We start from the raw sequence: 6,703 nt of genomic DNA, 5'->3' as shown, positions 1-6,703 counted from the left end.
GTGGCTGGAAAAGGAGGCAGGACAGGAGGCAGGGGCTAGGATGTTGAGTGTCCGGGGGCCACAGATGAGCCCCATTGTGTCTGTTTATTAAACTGTTGCTACTCAGCCGGCAGCCAAATAAAGACACACAGTGTTTGGGAGACTAGGAGCAGAGGGATGGGAGAGGTCATTCAAATTAAGCCATGTTCTCATCTAGTTCAAAGTACCCCGCCTGGCCCACTTTTAGGAACAGCTCTCAGAAAGGAAATGCAGAAGGGCACCCCGGCCAGCACCGGCTCGGGTTCTGCCTCTGGGGGCTGGGAAGCCCACTGGTAAGAAAAGCCTTCCTATCCGACTAACCCGGGCTCCCTCCCTGATCCGCTGAGGGCCCTGGCTGGTGACAAAGGCTCTCTCTGAGACCCCACCATCCTTATCCCCAAATAAAGACACCATCTACCCCTCACCCCTCCTCACCCCTGGGCTGAAGTGACAGTCCCGAAAACAGGACCACCTGTAGGAAGCCCTGGCACCGAAGGGTGAGTGCAGGTTACTTTGTCACGTGCTCTGACAGGAGGGAAACTCAAGCACTGGTTGAGTGCTGGACAGAAAGCAGAGCTCTCCCTTCCCTTGCCCTCGGCGGGGTACAGAGGCGCCGCGGCAGCTGCCTCCCTCGGTGGTGGGCTATTTCAGACCGGCTGTAAGAGGGACCAAAATATCCGGCGGAGTCTAAAATTGGACAGAGTTGTCCGCGCTCTCTGGGATTCCTAGCGCAGCCTCAAGTGTCCCCCGGTCCCTGAGACACCTGCCCGGGCTGCCGCCAGCCTTCCGCGCCCTCCGCCCGCCCCCTTCCATTTGGGAGCTGCCGGCCCTCTGCGCGCGGGGACAGACTCGGCCAGCTCCCGGGGCTCTGGATCCCGCAGACTCCGCCCCGGCGCGGTCAGGCCCCACCCCGGGCGCCCGGGCCCGCCCCTCTGCTCCTGCCCCGCGCTCCCCGCCCGCGCCCCCGCCCCGCCGCTCCGCCCCGCGCCCCGCGCTCGCAGCCAGGGAATCCTCGCGCTGCGCCAGGGCGCCCCGGGGAGGCCGGACAGCTTTGTTCTCAGGCAGTCACCGGCCGCTGGGGCTGCTGCGCTTCTCCCCGGAGTGTCTTCTCCTCTCCCTACTTTTTTGTTTCTCACAGTTTTTACTCCATTTGTAAGTCTCAAGCCTTGCCTTCTAACTCTAGGCGCTTAGCTGTTTGTTTCAAAACTTGCTCTCTGGACCCCTGGCTGGGAAGGACTTCTTGAGAGTCCTGCCTGGGGCTGAATGTGATAGGTTTTGGAGGGAAAGTAGGTAGGCTGTTGACAGGTGACCCCAGGAGGGGACTTTCTGGAGCTGGCATCTTCTCCCAACACTGCTTCCAGGGGCTCCAGCCCAGGACAGAACTGACTGACACCCTTGAGCACCTCTGTGCCAGGTAAGGCCTGAGTCTCTTCTCTGCCACATATGCTGAGGTCACAGGCCTCCGTGCACTCCGACCTTCCCCATGGCAAGGGGGACAGCGGAGTGGATACAGGCTGGAGAGGGGGCTCTCTCCAGGTACAAATCTGTTTCCTGCTGAAGCCCTTTGGGGATGATCCCAGTTAGGAGCAGATGTGTGTGTGTGTGTGTGTGTGTGTGTGTGTGTGTGTGTGTGTGTGCCTTGCCTCCGTTTCAGAGGGACATGGAATGAAGTCTGGGAGACGGTACCTGTTTGATTCTCACTGGGCATCACCAGGATGACCACAGGGTTAAATGCCAGAGCCCTTTGAAATCGCTGCTTCTCAAGGGGTTTGTGCTGTCCTCTTCCTTTTTCCAGTAAGAAGAGAGAGAAAGACTGGGAAATGGAGGTGAAGAATATCTTCTAGGCTTTGCATTGACTGTCAAGGGACTTTGCCTTCTTCTTCTTCTTCTTCTTCTTCTTCTTTTTTTTTAAATATTTGTTTTAGTTGTAGTTGGACACAATACCTTTTTATTGTATAATTTACTTATTTATTTTTATGTGGTGCTGAAGATCGGACCCAGGACCCTGCATGTGGTAGGCAAGTGCTCTACCACTGAGCCACAACCCTAGCTGGACTTTGCCTTCTTGAGCTAAATTCAGGTCTCTTTTTTATCTGAGCATTTTCTTGCCCGGTTCCCAGCTTCCTTTAGACCACAGAGGTGTTTTTGACTACTTTTATTTTCTCTGCATATTGTGTTCTGTAGCAGACCGGAGCTTTTTGTCCCATTTATGAAGCATAATGTTAATTCAGTGTGTTTTTGGACAGTGAGCCTCATATCTCCCCATTGAAGGCCAGATGACAGGCAGACACGCTTGTCAGGCATCCATGAAGGAGGCCCTGCCTGCTGCCTGTCCCAGAAGTCTGCAGGGTCTCCCTGCTTAGAACTTTGTTGCATTCTCTGTCACCTCCCAGATCCTGAGCTGCTAGTTCTCTGTCTGCACTGGTCGTCTGTCTGTCTTTGATGATTTATGCCTAGCAGAATGATAGAAAGACCTAGTTTGGTTCAGGGCCTGGGGAGTTTCTTTCCAGGGCTTCTGTTTAGTTAGAGGGCTGCTTTGTGGGGCACACTGCCAGCTTTATGCTATTAGGTGTGGCAGAAGCTAACCTGTCAAGTTTTGGCTTCTAGTCTTAACTCTATGGTTTTTGTCCTGTTGTCATGGATAAACCCAAGGGTCTGTGCCGGGAGCCTCCATTTCCTCATTTAACAAATGGAGATGATAAAAGGAATCAAAACAGGTAACATGTGAAGTTTCCGAGACATGCAGGCATGCGATGTGTTGTAGTTTGCTTCTGTCTCATGAACCTGGGGTGCTATAGATGGAAGCACCCTGCTCCATCCTATGTCTTCTTGTCACTCAGATATTGAGCGGTTCTGGAAGGTCACCATGCTAGGTACTTGGGCCTCTCTTGTTAGGCAAGAGGTTGGATGGGATGGGGATCTCTTCTTGTGGGGGGGTTGTGAAGGGCTCCAGGAGAGCTATGGACACTTTTAAGTGTTCAGAGCAGAAATGCATTTGTATCTAGCTTTTCTAGAGTTTGTTCAAAGTGTCATAAGATACAAGTTTTTCCACCTACAAAATAGTCAAGTGGCCCTAGGTTGATGCAGCCCACAGAGTTTTAATGCTTCATAAATGTTTTAAAACTGCATTTAGATCAGAAAAGCCAGGATTTCTTGGAAACAGAAACTGTGGCTTGTGTGGAAAGATAAATATGACCATGGGAAGATCCTCCGGTGCAGAGGAGAAGACAGGTGGCCTCAGTGGCCTGGGGTAGGAGAGGCATTCTGAATAAGGGGCAACTGATCTGTTCATTGGATCATTGGGTGCCATATTCCATTTCAATTGAAAGAACTGTCCAGAAACAAGAGGGATAAACTTATTAAGTGTGATTCCTCCACTGTGGGAGGTATTCAAACACAGGTTGCATGTCCATTTACAGGGCTGTAGGAGGGCTGTTTGAACTCAGGTTCAGACTTGGACCAGGTGAGCTTTTAAGGGCTCTTCCTAGTCTGAGATCCTGCCATTCCTAAGCACTTCCTGTCAGCCCTAGAAGGTCCTCCTGCCTGCCTCTCTTCCTCCAAGGCTGTGCTGATGGTTCCAAGGCAGGTTCATTGTCTGTGGAGTTACTGTGAGCCAGGACTGAGTGACTTGCGTGCTGTTGGTATCTCAGTGTCAGAAACAAGGACCAGAGAGTTTGAATTACTTCTTCAAGGACAGGGAGAGGGAAGGCAGAGGAAAAAGATCTCAAAGATAATTTCCATGTCAACAAAAGGCTTTGTCTTCATGCTTGGAAACTTCTCAAAAAAAAAAAAAAAAGGCAACATTATTGATGTATAGCTCCCAAGGCAGACCATTAAATGAGAAAGGCCTGCAGGGAATTCTCAGGGCGAGAAGGTTCTTGGGGATTTTTGGAAATCTTTCACCCAAGAAATGAAGATATACTGAGTTGCCCCACAAAAATAGCTTCAAAGGCTGGTGAGTGGAAACAATTCAGTTTCCAGTCTACAGATGAGGACACAGAGCTGGAGAGTGAGAGTGACTCACCTGGTTTGTGTGTAGAGGTGGACGTGGGTCTTTAAGTCTCCTGAGCAACCTGGGCAGAAGGCTTGACCCCTCATTCTGTCTTCCTACCTGGACTTGGCATTGTGTGTGTGTGTGTGTGTGTGTACGTGTGCGTGTTTGTATGTGTATGTTGGGAGGCAAAACAAGTGTCTGAGGCCAGGTGGGCACCCTGACATCTCCTCTTTGCACGTTGCCTGGGGTCAGGGGAAGGTTCATGGAACCAGTGACTGAGGACAGTGGATGACATGGCATTAACATCCCTTGGATTTACTCTTTAGCACAATCAGTCCCTGAGCTTGGTCTTGGTAACACTTTGGACTGCTTCTTAACATTCTTGTGAGGGGATGCTTGCCATATGCTGACCATTCCCTTCTTGCTGCTGCCATGAGCATCTTGGCTACATGGCTCCTCCCAGGGGCCAGCATGTGCCTCAGCTGACTGCCAAGGAATAGGATTTCTGGGTCAGAGGACATGGTCTCTTTACTGGTTCTCAGGAGGTATTAGGACTAAGTATGCTCGGGAGGCTAACAGCTGGGGTAACGTTTTGGTATGAAGGGAAGTCCTGGCAGACACTCAGGGAATGTGGGGGGCACCACACCTGCCTGCTGAGGTCCTGGGGATGCCTTGCCAGAAGCTGAGCACAGGCCTTCTGTGATCCACTCTTCCTCCTCCTCCTGCCTCAACTTACATGCTCCCAGTTGTTGGGAGCTCATCACTTCCAGCTAACTCTGATTAGTTCTGGCAGAGATGAGAATATCTTTTAGTCTTTTTTTGTTTGTTTGGTTCCTAAAACATTTTTGAGAAAAAGGAGCCAGAATTTACACCGTCTTTTGTTTGGAAGTATTTCTAAGGAAAGGCCTTTCTTCAGCAACTTATAGGCAGAGGCAGGCCAGAGGTGGCTGACCTCAACTGCCCAGTAGCCACTGCCAGGGTCATAGTCTACTCTCGATGCCTGAAAGACAAGAACAGGCAGGCCAGTGACAACAACAAAGTCAATGAGACAATGGGTATGATTAGTTGCACGAATGATTCCAGTTAAGATGAATAAGTCATAGAGATCTGCTGTCTGACATTGTGCCCAGATATATAATGCTATATTGTACACTTAATAGTCGGTTAAGAAAGTAGGTCTACATCATGTGCAATCAGAACAATGAGAAGTTATTCTCCATTTATGTATGATGTGTCAAAATCCATTTTACTGTCATGTAGAACAAATAACAAAATTTAACAAAATAAAAGAAAGTAGGTCTCATTTTGAATGTTCTTGCCACAATAAACGAAGTGAAAATAAAACAGAACCACAGATATTTTTGTGATTAATCCAGGAGGACCACCCACAAAGGCTTTGTAACTCTTATCTGCTTTCATGAGCTCATTGGGTCTGAGGGCTTGAGGTGTCCATCAGCCTGCTCACTGGAAGGCAGAGTCCTCTCACACCCTCCCTGGGACTGCCCACCTGTGGGAGCAGAGGACTTGCTGCCTCCTAAGGCCTATAATGCAGGTCTGGATGTGGAGTGAAAACTCCTCCTCTTATCAGAAAAAGCTCTCCCCTACATTTCCATCTGATGGTCCTTATTTCATCTTTTTGGGTGAACTTAGAATAAACTAAATCTCTCTCCCATGGTACCTTTTGACTTTTGCAAAAACAAAATAACACACTTCTTGATCCTCTCTGCAGCTGAGTGCCAGTCAGTACCAGAACTGGGGTTCAAATTCACAATTTAGCACAGTCTTGCTCTTGATATTCTAGACTGCCTTAGGTGTAAATGTTTATAATTCATATAAATGAATATAATTCACATAAAGGTAAACATATGATTTATATAAAAAAGCAAACATAGCAGTTGGACATCTTTTTTCTTTTTAAAAACCATTCCTGGTTAGAGTGCTTTAAATCATAAAAATAATAAAGATGTATTGTAACAAGTGCATTCATCTCAGCAACCTCCTGTAGTCTGATCCTTCAATTTAAGCAGTAGCAACATTCCAGCAAATAGCCTTTCACAGCTTTATCTAGATCCAAACATGCACATCAGTCAAAATGTAGCATTTGAACATTTGGGAACAGTGACTGACAAATACTAAGCATGTGTTTATCTAGCATCCTGTTTGGTGTGGGTGATACTCCATGAATCACTGCCAGGTGAAGTGTAGGAAGGATTTTGTTTAGCCTGATCTGTTGCTTGTCATGAGCCCACCAGGGAGCAGGGCTGTCTCCTGCCATCATCAGCAGCACTGCTGGACGGAATGAGGCATGGGGTGGGATGTTCCCAGCACTCTGGACAAACATCTAACAGTGACCGATCCTGCCTGTATGTGCCTCCCACTGTTCCATGCCTGGCAGGACCTGTGTGATCAAGTGCTGTGCTCACATGGGGGCCGGGGGCAGGGGTATGCATTTGTCCCCCAGGAAAAGAGCTCCTCTAGTTCATAATTTCTGTATAAGCTTTGAACCACCAGTGTCTGCAAGGTGCTGGGTACAGTAGGGACCCGATGGTAAATCTCTGCAGAACAAAATAGTTTTTAAAATGGGGATTTAAAAAAAAGCTTCTCAAGGAATCAAAATCCATGCAAAATTCCTGACATATAGTAGGTGTTAGAGTAATAAATTACAATTTAACTTAAATCATGACTAAATGA

General features: G+C 48.6%; 1 protein-coding gene across 3 annotated transcripts in view; it reads left to right on the top strand.

Annotated features, from left to right (window-relative positions):
* The first annotated feature begins 559 nt into the window (after positions 1 to 559).
* The window catches only part of COL22A1 (collagen type XXII alpha 1 chain), a 238,332-nt gene continuing 232,188 nt past the window's right edge, over positions 560 to 6,703 (top strand). The window contains exon 1 of one of the 3 annotated variants that reach the window (XM_081266210.1): positions 560 to 1,432. The gene's annotated coding sequence lies outside the window, so the exon portion shown is untranslated. The remainder of the gene's footprint in view (positions 1,433 to 6,703) is intronic. The other 2 variants (XM_081266209.1, XM_081266208.1) reach the window with 2 other exon arrangements.

The sequence above is a fragment of the Spermophilus citellus genome, assembly GCF_964194105.1.
Source record: "Spermophilus citellus genome assembly, chromosome: 14".
In the NCBI taxonomy this organism is placed as follows: Eukaryota; Metazoa; Chordata; class Mammalia; order Rodentia; family Sciuridae; genus Spermophilus; species Spermophilus citellus.
The sequence above is the reverse complement of the archived record's forward strand: the minus strand, read 5'-3'. Positions and strand labels throughout refer to the sequence as shown.